This window comes from Argiope bruennichi, chromosome 2 (assembly GCF_947563725.1).
Source record: "Argiope bruennichi chromosome 2, qqArgBrue1.1, whole genome shotgun sequence".
Lineage (NCBI taxonomy): Eukaryota > Metazoa > Arthropoda > Arachnida > Araneae > Araneidae > Argiope > Argiope bruennichi.
The window spans coordinates 69,290,743-69,306,501 of record NC_079152.1 but is presented as its reverse complement, the minus strand read 5'-3'; the positions used below and the strand labels follow the sequence as shown (position 1 = coordinate 69,306,501).

The window sequence follows — 15,759 nt, the reverse complement described above, 5'->3', positions numbered from 1 at the left end:
TGCTTTAACATTATTTTCTTTCTATGTAGAAATATTTTCAAGAAGCTGCTCAAATATTAACATTCTTCTATTTTTTGATCGTCTCGATGGCTTATTTGGATTCTAATTGAATAATTATAAAATGAAATAGAATTTTTAGCTAAATTTTTAATGAACACAGCACACACTTTGATGAGCACAGTAGCAAGAAAATGTATATTTTTTTATTTACTTTTTAGATATCAAGATCGAATTGAAAAAGTTTTTATGACAATCAAATGATCGCTTATCAATCGGCTGCTTTTATTAATTCAAATAAATCATATAATAATCATATCAATAGTAATCCAAATAAATCGTAACATATTAAAAATTGTAGCAATTATCTTATCTATTTTGCATTCGTTGTACAAACAATTCTATTAAAACGAAAATAGCATTTGAAACTATTTTATTAAAATATTCTAGTTTTAGCAGCATGAAATACTGGATAGTGATATGATTTTAAAAGAAGTCCACGTGAAAACTAATGTTATTCTAACATGACCGAACTTCACCTTGTGACCTTCTTAAAATGAATAAGAATGACAATGGCATTTGTAAGAATATCTAAGGTCAGGAAAAAATTAAAATTCGTTATTGAAATATTTAGAGCTAAAGAAGAAATCAGTTCAAAAAAGAAATAAGAATAAGGAAGTATAAAGGTCAGAGCTTTATTATCCAGTTTAATTATTCAAGTTTGACCTGCAAACTCTTTTTTTATCTAATAAAAAATGTAGATCTGAAAGACAGATATTAAAAAAAGATGAAATACAGAGCTGATTGTAGGTTAAAGTCTAAGTTTCACATATTTTAAGATTATATTATTATTCAAAGAGATATGATTAATTAAAAACAATCGATATAATTTATATTGAATGTTATTACCCAACATATTAATTTATCTCTCGTACAGCTTTTCTATCTGTCATACTTAAATTTGCAAGTAAAAAAATCTGATGGTCGATGTTTGTCTTAATTAAATAGTATTGACCCTCATAACTTAAAAAAAAAACAGCATTTATTTTTGAAAAAAAAAAAAGATTAATAGAAATTTTCTATTAATCTTTTCATTAAAAAGATTAATAGATTATAATAAAAGATTAATATATAATTAAATATTAATATTCTTTCTATTAATCATTTCATTTAAAGCTATTTCATTACTTTTGAAAAATGCTTTTTAATCCACATACATGAATTAGATTATCAACTGAACTAATATCATCGGTATACAATTTAAAATAATCAAGTTAAAAGAAAAATGAGTTGATATATTCTTGTGGTATTAAAATATCATCTGTGTAGCAGAAAAATGTGGTGTACATCAATAAATGTGCATCTTATAATATACAGAGAAGATATACTGTTATGGGCGAATTTCCCCCTATCACTGAGATGATGTTTTAATGTAATAAGAACACATTAACTCGTTTTCTTTTTCTTTTGTTTTGGTCACTCTTAAGTTGTAAAATGACGATAACTTTAATTATTTTCAATCAAGAAGTATTTTAACTCCACATAAAGAAAGAGAAGATATATGAAGCATATTTTTCATGCAGAATGAAGAACATGAAAAAGAAGAAGATTATTGATTTTCCACTCCAGCTAAGTTCTCAATTAACATTATTCAAAAACTAATAATGTACACTTCATCAACAAACTACTTATTCGCATCCAATTTGATGCTAGTTTTTCTAGTAGAGAAACACAAAACATCTACAGCTTGCTGTGAGAACTTACCAGGAAAGCAACTATCCCTTTTTAAAGCCAAAGTCATGATGCTACCTCAGACGTTCTCTATATGATCTAATGTCACTTTGATCAAAAGGAAATTCCACATTCCTACTTTATTATGAGTCTTTGACTCACGAACTTCGCTAAATAGGCTAATACATATGGACTTAGGATAGCCGTTAAAACATCAGGTGGTAGAATCGTGAAAGTGGCTAATATCAACATGATAAATTTATCAATTTCGTGTTAAACCGGCAGCCATACCGAAAAGTCTTCTTTTGAAAATGTTACGTTTGGAATATCTGAGTAAACGTTTTCTCCAGCTTTTGATTACAACTAAAATTTTAGATATGATCTCCATTAGCCTTATATAAAAGAAGATTAATATAAAAGATAAAATTAATCAGACTTGCAACATTATAAGTAATAAGAAAATATTTTTCGAATCCTGCGTGGTCTAACTGAATAAAAAATTTTTTCAAAAATAAGCTTTCAAGCATAAATACCTTTACATTTTCCCCCTTTCAAAATTAATGCTTCTCTTAGTAAATCTTCATTTTCCCCTTAAAGTAAAGTAATTTCTCAAGTCTTTCTTATAATGTCATAGTTATGCATCATATCTTACAAATGAGTCGAAAAAACATGTTATTTAGTTAATTACGATTTGGAAACTAAACTAACATTTTGGAAACTAAAATTTTGAAATACGGGCTTCCTGAAATAATTTCAAGGAAACATATTATCAAAGAGGATAATTATCTTTAAAATTATCAGGGAAACAAAATGTATAATCCTAAAATTAAGGAAAATGATGAATTAAGAAGATATAATAATCTTTTCAATTATTAAGGAAATAAGGCATGCATTCTTTTAACTTAATAAAAAATAAATAATCTTATACGTTTCTTTAAATTAAAGAAAAATCAAGCTTAATTTTGTTCTAAGATCTGCAGAAATGAAAACAATTTAAACTCAATTCAATCGTTATGGCCTGATTATCATCATAAATTAAAATGTTGAAAATTCATTGTTGAAAATTTAAATTACTAAAATTTTTTTACGATTTCAAAACATGAAAAATTATCTGTTTTTATTTGTTCTCTCTGTATTACACGATAAATATGCACTTAACAAAGCAAGCACTTTTAAATGTTTGCTTAATTAATTAAGCACATTAATTAATCAGTTTTTTTTCATTATTTTGAAATGTAATTAAAGATCTCGGTGATAAAATTGTTGGTGAAACTCATTAATTAAAGTTGTTCTTCAAAATATAAAAGGAAGGTGGTATTGCAGATAATTTACTCTCGTTTTAAATCATTCAATGCTAATTAAAAACATTATATTTTATTAACATTATATTAGTTATTTATCTTTGGGCTATTCAATTAATATTAAACTTTTATATGTTTCAAAAGCCGTAATTCGTTAATCATGTAAAATATAAGAGAAACAAAGATTTAAAGAGGTTCTAAACCCTCGGCCAAAAATTTTGTAGCATGATAAAAGTTTCAGGTTCGCTTCATATTTCTATTATTTTTAATAATTTATTCTTAAATATATAGCAGCATAAACTCACATAAAAATATATTTAGCGTCGTCGCAATAATCGCGAGCATAAATGCAATAACTAAAACGATTAAAATGAAATAATGTGCAAAATATAGTTGAAAACATTTTTAAAAATTACTAAAATTAGAAGAATAAATGTGTGGACATAAAGATGATATTACTTTAAAGCTTAATTTTTGAATTTTAAAGTGATTTAAAATGATAATTTATGCAATAATATTCTCAGTAATTATTAAGGAAAACAGTTATAATTTTCATTGATTTTTTTAATAAAGATATAATTAAATGTTTTGAAAAAAATTCTTTCTTAATGAATATCTACTGTTCAAGAAGTTACTTAGCGCTAAATTTGATAGTTATAGGTCCAACGAGCCGTTGTAGGAATTATGAACAGAATTTTATCGTGTACGTCACAATATAATTATATAAAATATAACAATTCAATTAATATAGCTAACCTATAAACATTATCATGTTATAAAAAATCATATATTTTCAACTTCATGTATTGCAACGTTTTTTTTTTTTTAATTTTATAAAAAGGATATTTTATAATCTAATCATCTTACAAGGGAAAAAAAGTTGCAATCTGTTTCTAAACTTTGATTTAAAAAAACATCTATCACAATAAATATATAAGCATCGCACGTCAAGTTATATATCTGAAAAATATTACGCAAGTCAAACATTTTTGGATTGTCATAAATGATTTCACGGTAATAAATGACGGAGCAATTTTTACAAATGGCATATTTTCATATTTCCTTGAAAGGGAAAAAAAAGAGTCTTATTTCTCAATAAATTACTTCAACATTTCTGTGAAAAAAAAAGGTTGTTTTCTTTGCAAAATATTATAATAAGGCTGCAATCAAAAGTAATTCATTTATAAAAATAAAGCACAAATGTAAATGTACCAAAATTATATCCATTGGTTCTCGTAACTATTTCGATCATCAGATGTAATAATATCGTTTTTTATATTCATTTCTAATGCAATATATTAAAATTTCGCAACTTTTGTCATTATCTCTTTTACAGCGAATTGCAATTATTGGCTAGTAGAAGAGGAATTCTTTGAAGAAATATAGTGTTGTTCGTTACAAAATTCTCCTCCTATTGTTCTATCCATACAAATAATATTTTCTTTCAGAAAAAAAATCAAAATTGATTAATTATAGTGGATATTTTAAGCGATTTAGCGAAACACACCAAAAAAAATTTATTTTTCAATTTATTGTTATTGATATTTCTTATGCTTTGTTGGCAATGATTTGTATGACTGAACTTACCATTTCATGAAACGCCCATGCTATTTCTCACGTCATTATTTTTTTATTATTTTTATCGCATTATTTATTTTAAAATGGAGGCGGAAAAATTATTCTCAGGACAATAAATTGCATTTTTCAGAGCAAAGTTTTTAAAAATATATATAAGAGATAAAAGAAGAACGCGGATTCTCTACTGGAAATCTTAGTGCATTAATATACAAAAGGAGGAAGTATATCTATTAATTAGATCAGGGGTGTTTGTGGGACCCCAAAAAATCCCCGGAAACTTTTACGGACTTACTACCGGCATTTTGGAGTTTCGAGAAGGGTGGGGGGGAGAAATGAAAAATTACAATTATGAAGTATTGAATGACCTAATTATAAAAGTTCAATGAATTACTTTTTTTGCAAAATTAATAACCATAAATTTTCAAACATATAAACTACTACATTTTATGCAAATCTTTTAAATTACCTGAATTAATTCTTTTAAAAAAATTATCTAATTTCTGCTGCTTTTTTTTTATTTTCTGATGTTTGTGGGCTTGTCTTTCTTTTGTGGTGAACTTCATAATTGCAGGAAGGTTGACTTTTATTTTCCTCATTTACAGTTGAAGAAATTTCCTCGAGAACTGCACATGCAGAGGTAGAAGCAGTTTGCTTTTCTGCTAATGTAGAAGGTTTTTCAGAGACTTTTATAGGTGACTCATCTGAAATACATGTTTTTAAGTCCTCTTGATATGTTTTCCAACTTCTGTTCATATTCAGTAAGAGATCTTTGTAAATTGGATCAGTCATTGGATTTTTTGAGCCATATTTTTCACATGAGGTTTCTTTAGAAGCCATTAAATCATATTTAATAGTCTGCACTGCATCTAGGGAATCAATCTTAAGAGAGGTTCTATAGTCAGTGACAAGTGTATCCATTAAGTTGAATGCACTTTCCACTAATGGGCCATGGAAGCAGCTAAGGCAGGCTTTGACCAATTTAGCCAATGTAGGATACTTATAATCATTTGTGAAATCATCTTTTAAATTAAAAACTTTAGACCAATATTTATCAATTGTACACTTGACTTGATTTCCACTTTCATCAGATGTGTAGAGCATTTCTTTTTTGATATCAATATCACTCTGGTATAACCTTATTTCAGCTTCTACTTTTGACTTTTCATTATCACTAAAAATATGGGACATAAAAGATGATAATTTTTCAAAAGCTAATATTGTACTGGTTTTACCTCTTAGCTCTGGATCTAATGCTGTAAAACTAATTAGATATGAATTTTTAAGGGGTAATTTCTGTTTCATATGCTGAAATTTCTAAATGAAATTCTCTTGCGTACATAAATAAAAAAATATTTCAATAAGCGAAACGAAAAATTTACACGTGCATCAATAAATGAAACGAAAATTTTACACAGCGAAGAAAAAAAAGTTCCGAAGCGATCAATGACAAATAGCTAATACGGCGAAAAATCCCCCTTCTCTACTTATTGGCGCCACGCCAGTAGAGATAAGACCTTTGAACCCAGAGTCACGTTATCGCACATCTGGTCGAACGAAATCTCCCCCTTTTTTTTCTGCCGCGCCTACTTGCCGAAAAGAATCCAGAAGAGAATGTCCGAGAACCGGGGGAATGAGTCATAACTCGCAATAAGGAAAGAACAAAAAAGAAGTTTTTTCCCCCTTTTCACGCATTATCACTGCCTTTGGAGAAAGAAAGGAAAAGTTTTCACCACACACACTGACCTTGCGTTTTCTACTTTAAAAGCAAACAAAATTACCCAGATCAAAATAAATAATTCATTATTATTCCTACTTCCTTTTGAACGACGATCCCCGGAATTTCCGGGGATCGAAGTTCAAAATCCCCGGAATTCCGGGGTTTCCCCGGAGCACAAACACCCCTGTTAGATAATTAATAGTAACTAATTCATAGTAATATTCGAAGGAATGATGGAAATGGCTTAATTATCAACATAAAATGTGTTAAAATATTCAAGACACAACAAAAACTCGAAAATTTTTCTGCAGTAGTTTTTTTTTTTTTTTTTTTGGTATGATACAATTTCAGAATTACCTTCGTAAACTGCTTTTTTAATTAATGATCAAACAATGCCATTCTTTGAAGAGCGAAATGAAATGAATTAAAGAAAATAATCATTATATTTTCAATTTCTCGGAAAAATGCATATAATATGAATCATGTAAATAACTATCAAAATTGTTCTTCTTTCGGTTTTTTTTTCACAAACCAACAGTCGTAACGATAAAGTGTATTTTCTACCTCATTATACAATGAAGAAAAATATATTCTGGGCTTTTTCATATAAAAATCACAGAATTCGAAAAAGGGTTACAGTTTTGGTGACAAGACCAAAAAGGAAATTGCATTTATCTAAATCTTGTATGTTCAAGTATTCGTTTTCACACACACGCTAATATACAGAAGAACATATTGACAAATTTCTTAATAGGTTTGGATCAAAATTTGATCCCAATGTCTACAAAGCTCCAATAGGTAGCATACTAGATATGGGAATGATGAGCTTCCGGTATCGTAATTGGTTCTCTCTTCCCTGGTGGGTAAAGAAATGCCATGGGATCGAGTTACCTTACTACTATGACGGGACATGTCTCCAACAGGAGAGTTGTTCCATGGCCCATGAAGGTTGTTAGAACTCAACTAGAGTCGTGACAACTTCGCCTCACTGTCTACAATGACTGTACTCAGTTTATCCCACATGCTTCGACAGGACGAGGATAGATCCTTTATGGTCTGTGGTATTGACATTGCAAATAATTTTATTTACATAACGAAAATAGAGTTTGACAACAAATTAAAATATGAAAAAAAAATAAGAAAAAGATCTTTAAATTGAATAGTTTTCCATGTGTATTTTACGTCAACGAAAAGATATAATAAAGCAGTTTAACTTCCAATTAATGTGAACTATATAAGTAGTAATGCAAACATGCAATTCAGAAAGTAATGATCGTTTCAACACAACAAACGAAAAAACAACAATTCAACAACGAAAAAAAAAAACGAAATTTCTAGCTGTTTTTGTCAAATATGAACACATCGAATCTGCGCAGAAAATGGATATGTAATGAGTTTTTCTCACATATATTTATGGAATAAAAAACTAAAAAGTAAGGGAAGTTTTACTCTGTGATTATGGAATTCTAATGGAATGTACATAAATATCAAAGACAGATTTTCAAGATACGTTAAATCAGTAGAAATGTAGAAGCCGAAAAATTTCACTTTGTATTCCATGTGTCTTCTGTTATTGTTATATATTTTATCTATAAAAACATTTTAAAACTAATTTGCTTTGAAATAATAAACCAATGTGAGTGGTCTGCCTGAAGAAGGGAGGGTTTAGAACACTCTTATAAATGTGTTTTATCAACCCTTTTTACCACATGAAAATTAGGGTAGCTAAGAGTGTTCAAATTTTTATTTTGTAGTCACGCATATGAGCATTTTTGATTTCGTAGAACAGCGAAAAATATATATATATACATTTTAGTCTCATTTTTGTCGACCGCCAATCAAAATTTGATACAGAATTGCAATTTTAGTAACAAGATTACATTCAAAATTTCATTTATCTAAGTCGTTGTGTTTTTTGAGTAAATTACGATTGAATGCATGAGTCTATATAAGCCAGAGACGTGATCAAGTCATAATCGGATTTCGTTCAAAATTTGATATAGAGTAAGTACACTTTAGACGCTGAAACATGTATCAAATTTTATTGTTCTCATTCCTTGTGTTTTTAAGTCATCATGTTCACTTGGACAAATTTCCTTTGAACGAGTTTCTTTTGAAACTTGAACAAAATTGGTGTAAAGACCACATACCAAATTTTTCTCATCTAATATGTTATCACTTTTTCTGACATATGAGCAGACATAATTCTAAAACCTTTCGTACTCAGAGAGATCTAAAACGAGAAAATTCGTCGGAAACTCGAAGTCGATTTTTTTTTACGGTTTGGTTACAATATTTTCTTTTCGTATAAAGTAAAAATATATGTTAAAACTGCAAAACATAAATTTCAGTTGGTTCTAAAATCTCTAATTTTTTTTTAATCCATTAATTTTAAATAAATGAATTTTTAAAGTGAAATAACACTTAATTGTACAGCTTGAATGCTTCTTTTTTTACAAAGTAACTGTTTATTTTTTTCAAATGTTTATTATTAAAATCATTGCAAACATTTATAAGATCATTAATGGATTTAATTTCAACAGTAGTTACTGGTTTTCCTTAACTTAAACAAAAAGATGCAAATTAAAAAAAAATTAACCTGATTAAATTACAGTGATTAGTCGATTTTTTTAAAACAAAAAATAAAAGTAATGCTTCAATAAAATTTGGGAAATAAATAACACGTCGAGATTTTTCAATATCTTACTGCTGCAATTTTTTAATAAAAAAATAAAAAGATACCAAAAAAGGCAATCTAGTCTAATTATACAATTTTTAGCGTCCTATTCGATTCTATTAATTTTAATATTTTATATATTCTTGCTAATATAATAATAACAAGTCAGTTTAGTTAGTTGTTTCGTTAAACAAAGAAAGTTTGCAACATGTAACAACTTTTTGTGCGAAGTTGATAAACGATTAAATAAGTACATTAAATTACTTATAATTTTACAATAAACGCTTCTTCATTTATTAGAACATTATATTCCTATTAGTATCAATCTGCAGCTTATTAAATCCATTTCTATAAATACTTAAAATATAACTAAAGATGATAAAATTGAATAAAACATATTTCTTTTTATTGGTTTTATCTTCAAGAATTTTTACCGTTTCTGTTTCAATGAAATTTTATCTTTGCAATTCATTAAAATGGCTGTTTTAGTCAACTAATTTTAATTAAAGATAATAAATCCTAATTTCACGTTATTTTTTAAAATAAATATTATTATAATATTGCAATAATAATGCAAGTAAAATTTACCAATTATTTTCAATACAAAATTTTGATTTAAACACATTTTCTAAAATAAATTTTTATGTTAAAAAAGCTAAATATTTCCCGGGAAAATGTTTCTATACAACTATTCAACAAATCATAATTTTTTAATATTTAAATAAATGCATGCAAAATGTAGATTTCAGGGCGAGAAAATTGTTAGTAAAATATTTCTTTCACTACAATTAAATACTGCTTTTACATACTTTGAAACACTTTTCACATATTTAATAGCATAGAAAATACTTTTCATAGCGCTACTTAATTAGCTTATTATCTATAAATATTTTGAGCAAATAAGAACAAATTACAAATTTTTCAGACTAAGAAATCACGTTAAAGTGTTTATTTTAGTCAAAAAGAAAGAACCGATTTCAAATACTACTGAAATTCAACAGATCTAGTGAAAGGGAGACTGCGGAAAACCAGTGATCCGATATTGCTAGTGAAAGATAATAAAATCGAATTCTATTGGAGATTAGCTATAAAGGAAGGAAATAACAATAGAAACTTACTGATTGAGCAATGCGTTTTTGAAAATACGGATCTTTATCACTGTACTTCCGAAGAGGGTGCACAAAAATCCAACAAGGGTTTCACAATAGGATTGTTTCGGAACAGGTCAAGGGCGACGGAAATCACTGTAGACATCACACAAGGCCAGCCTTACACCCCTTCTGATGATTACGTTTTATTTTTAAATACACACACACAAAGAAAAAAAAGAGGGTATCTCCAAACTAAAAACGTGATGGCACTGGAAACTACTTCATTTGGACACACTAAAAAAAAATGCAAAACTCGAAAACTGTTTCATTGAACTTGAACGAAACAAGAACAGCAGTAAGTTTCCACTTGATGCTGCAGTTACAAATAATAAAGAAACCAGGTCATCATCAGTAGTAAACAGTAGAATCACAAAAACTGGATTTTGAGGATTGTGCGTAAAATCTCTGTTTACTCTTTTCCGTCTGCCATGTTTCGAATGAGAATTCAAAATGAAAAGCGCATGCGCCTTTGAGGTTGAGTTTCGAAACACGCACTACCAGTGGGCAGGGATGGTCATGGTTGTTGAGTCGACGCCTACGTCACGTGGAAACCGTTTAATAAAGGGACGATATAAAAAGTCTGTGAATTCCAATCGCGTAAAAAGCATACACAGGTGTTTTCTTTTTTTCTTTGTTTTATTTTGGATGAAAGGTGCTTGTCTAATAATACCGTGTCTTGTTTTGCTCTAGTGAGAAAACAGATGTTGCTCAATGCTATTGGAAATATATGGACCGCGGAAAATGTCTGTACTTACATGTGAAACACCTTGTTTTCCCTGTTATTTGATATTGATTTGTTATGTTTGAATCACGTGAAGTGAATGATAGATACTTTGTAAAAGAAAATTAAGTGGAATATTCGATAGATTTCGAAAGAACTTCATAACCTTTATTATTTTTAATTTTTAACTGAGAAATTGCTCGATAAAGAATACCATTGAAACTATATTTGTTTGAATTATATTTTTAATATATTTCAAATTCGAATCGATTTGTATTTGTTCATATGTAAAAACGTTCTGGGTAATTTTTTTTTACTAATTTTATTTCTATATTCTTTAAACCGAACTTTTATTTTTAGTTTTCAGCTAGAAAATTCTTTATTTCTTCGGTTACACTTAAATAAAATAATATAAAAAAAGATTTTCATTTGATAAAATTAGAGTACTAACATGTTACGATTAATTTCCCATCTAAAATTCACACAAATCCAAAAATAATCAATACATGGAGTTTAGAATCCTGACCTCATTTATTATTCCAACTGGACGAATGCCAAATTTTGTATCACTACAGCACACAGACACATGAAAAATAATAAAAACAAAAAAAAATTATGTAATCCTGATCATGAAAGAATTTTATTATAATTGAGCATTTCAAATATTAGTTATTTTTATTTAATTATCATTCAGAACCGGAAAGTCAACTTCTATAATTTTGAAATCAGTGAAGAATTTTGAATTAGTTTTAAAGAAATCAAACAAATAAAGCAAATATCATTATTTATCATGATCGATAAATAAATAAATCAATTCGTGTCATTCCAACAAAGTAAACTTTATTTCAAAAATTAAAACTCCTTAGTGTAGTAATTGCACACAATTAATAATTCTCTATATGAAAAAGAACGAGAATATTCTCTAACAAGAGTTATTTTAAATCATTTAAATATGTCAATCTATTTTTATAACTTAATCTTTATATATCAAAATAGAAGTTAATTTTAGTAAAAAAAACTAAATACTAAGTTTGAAAATGTTGACGATATTTTTCTTTTTAATTTCATAATGTTTACAGTCACAGTTTATTTCCTATATATTGCTTGATTTGACATGCATAAACTGTTTTCAACAGAACAGTTTGGAGCAATATTTACTAAAAAATATTAACTTAAACAATTAATCTGTTTTCATTATTGAATTTCACGAATGTAATGCAGAAATATTCTCCTAGTAATTATCGCTTTAAACTATTATTTAAATAAATATTGTCAGAATTATTTTTTTACTACTAAAGTTCTAATGTCAATAATTTATTTTAAAGATTAGGTGTGTTTTTGGTATATACTTTTTCTTTCAAATTTATTATAAAGTTTTTCTCTTTATAATTAAAAAAGCAATATGTCAGCGCATTAATACCCAGTAATTGTGTATACTTAGTTTATTAAACTAGCTTATTAAATTTGACTTAGTTAATTTTGTATGAAATGTAATGAAGAATGAAATGAAAAATGGCATGATCATGATGAATATATTTATTACTGAAGTCATAAATTTCATTTTTCTTTTTCAATTTCTTTTATACATTCTTCCAGATCAGACAAATAAATTTCCTTTAAAAATCACCAAGAAAAAGAACTGTATACTATCAAGAAATATATCACTTTGGTATTTCAACCGCGAAGCAGTTACAAAAGGCTTTTCGATAAATTTTATGAGCCGTTAAATTTGTTAATAAATATACCAGAGATATTATTTTGGTAAGATCAGATATCATACAAAGAATTTTAATTCCTTTGTACATTGGAATTTTAAAGTATGTTATAAAAATCGTAATTTATTATCAGTTATTAATCATATGTAATACATATATAATATTTTTATTAATTTAACTTATATGATTAATTTGCAACCGGGCTATAACTGTATTAAAACGAATAATTATTAGCTTGCAATATGAATGATAAGATTTGTCAAAGTTAAAACAATATTTTTCATAATCTCCATTTTTTTATTGTTTCTTCAGTAATTTTTTTCCCTGAAAATAGTTAATTTTTAAAGGTTAAAACTACTCTTCGTTATTATATTTCGAGTAAGATATGTAAATTTGGTTTACTTATACTTATATGATAAAGAGTGACTCAAAATTCTGAGTCTGAATTTGCCACCATTCGTGCAGTAAAGTGTTGACAACCCTATTTAAAGGCATTTGACAGCTGATAGAGTTGTTAAAAATGAAGCGTTAGAGTATTACACGATAGAACAACGTATTTTCATTATTGAACAATATTTCAAAAGTAATGAAAGTCTGGTGGCCACAGTTCAAAAATTTGAGAATTGGCCTTCTAGATCGTATGATATAACACCACTCAGTTTCTTTTTATGGAGTTGTTTGAAGTCAAAAGTATATACTAACAAGCCCACAAGCACGCGTGCATTGAAGGAGGAAATTCAATGCTGCACCAACGAAATTCAGCCACATTTATACAAAATTGTCATGGAAAATTTCGACAAAAGAGTGCGCATGTGACAGTAAAGGCGTGGAGATCATTTGTCCTACATAATTAAAAAAAAAACTTTTTTTTTATTTAATTAAAATTGTAGGTTAACACGATGTTCTATTGTGTAAAGTTCTATTTTTATCATCTCTAAACTATCAGCTACGATATTTTTTTTAATAGGGTATCCAACACTTTACTGCACGAATGGTGGCAGATTCAAATCTTGTGTTGATTTTGGGACACCCTTTACAAATGTTAATTAATATGCGCTGTTATGTTTGGTTTTGATGTTATAAGAAATGATTCTCCTACACCAAAAAAACATTCTCCATTTTATTAGAGTCATACTTTTAAAATTCTCTACGTCAAGATTCACTAATTAAAATAATATTTTAAATCCTTCAGTAATCTAAAATGTACTTTATTACCGCAAAGAGTTATAAAAGAGAAAAAAAATGCAAGAAAATATTAATTCATTCAAAAACAAATACTGTAAAATCGAAAACAAGGAAAAAAAAGTTCGTTGCGTTCCAACTGCATGAGATCTTCTGAAATGTTCTCTAGAAAGGCAAACACTTTCATAAGAAGCAGAACAAAAATTCTACAAATCATCCAAATTGATGACTTCATTCTACTTTCACTTCGCACGAATGCATTCGATTTCTTATTCGTTTCCAAGCGTTAGTCATGCGTTTACAGCTGTGATCGTTAAATGTAATAAACTGGATGATACAATTGACGTTTCTTAGAATAATAATACTTTTTGCCTAGTAAGTAATAAGTTCATAATGTAAAAAGAATTTTTGTTGCATGTTCTTTCTAATAATTGGTAAATATTATGATGCACAAAATCTTTTTATAGTCTAATATGTTTCATAGTTAAATTGAGAATATTAATTGAATTCAAAAACAGCGTAAAGATAATTTTCTCCATAAATTAAATTTTTTTTAATATTTTATATATAAATATTATATATAAAAAATAATCTGCAGGAGCAATTTGTAGATAAATAAATAAAACAATTTAAATAATTTCATTCTGTAGGAATGGTCCCAATGAGTGTATTTTTTTAAACACGGAAACACAATTTCTAATTAATAAACGGTTAATTATTTAATTAATTATCATAAAACCTTTACTAAAGACTTTCTTTCCTTTTCTTCGGGGTATTGCTGAGAAGATTGATTTGAAGAAAGTTTTTTCTGTTATTTGAATTTCTAAAACTATTCTTGAAACTGTGTATGCATTTTGGGATTCCATTTTTTTCTTCCCTTCATAAGTATGACGGCAATAGGAATTCCATCTTATGATGGTTTATTCATGGCCCAAAGTACCGTTCTTTTCTTTGTGTGTGTGACCGAAAAAAAAATCGCATAATCTTTCTTCTTTTTTTTCCCTCCTAATTCTGCTCTTTCAGTTGGAACGGGAACTCTCTGAATGACTTTTACACAAAGACTAGAATCATTCCAAAATCAGTGAAAATTAAATAAAGCATTAACCGTCATGGAAAAGAATTACTTGCTCTTCAAAATGGTATTTAAACTATTTTCCTCCGACAATTATTTCAGAAATTACTGGAGAAAAATAACATAAATGTCGAAATTTGACTTCATTTTCATTAAGAAATAATTGAATTTGAAGTTTAAAAACAGCAGTATTGATATTAATGCAGACAACCCTCCCTCCCCATCTCCCTCTTTCTTCAGAAAGACATGTGTAGATTCCATATCACTTCTGCCACCTTTTTGGAGGAGTACTTTTGAGGGACAAATAGATATTATTTTCTGCTTTATATAAATGATAGTCGCCCGAATCAAAACCCAGGAACTAATTTCTAAACTGTCAGATATAGGCATATTCTTCTACACTCATGTCCATAAATTAAGGATAATTAAGAGTCACGTGAAAATCGAACTCTTAAATACACATCACCCTAAACTCTTAATACACATCACCCCTAAAATGAGTATACACATCTTCAAAAATCATATGCAAATTGCAGGAAGCTACCAGATGACACCGATAGTACCTCAGAATGACGAAAGTGTAAGAGAGTGATGTATAAGGAATACAGGCAAAGAAGTAAAATTGTTCGCAAAAGCTTTATAAGCCTTTTAGTGCAATAGCCGCATAGTTATGACACATAGTACGCATTTGGATGATTTTTTACGGGTAGAATTATCGGCCGTCTGGAATGTGGACATACCCAGTGGGAAGTATCCGAGGAACTTGGAATAGCCCAGAGTATCATCGCCAGGCTTTGGCAACGATTCCAAGATAATGGTAATGTGAGTAAACATTACAGAATACGTCGCCCCCCAAGTTACAACGCCGAATGAGGACCGGTATTTGGCAGTTACTGTCAAAAGATGAAAATGAAATG

The 15,759-nt window shown here is 28.1% G+C and overlaps 1 protein-coding gene across 1 annotated transcript in view; it reads right to left on the bottom strand.

Moving 5' to 3' along the window:
* The window catches only part of LOC129956229 (receptor-type tyrosine-protein phosphatase mu-like), a 76,257-nt gene extending 65,571 nt beyond the window's left edge, over positions 1-10,686 (bottom strand). Inside the window, exon 1 of the mRNA XM_056068285.1 lies at positions 10,120-10,686. The gene's annotated coding sequence lies outside the window, so the exon portion shown is untranslated. The remainder of the gene's footprint in view (positions 1-10,119) is intronic.
* Positions 10,687-15,759: the final 5,073 nt, after the last annotated feature.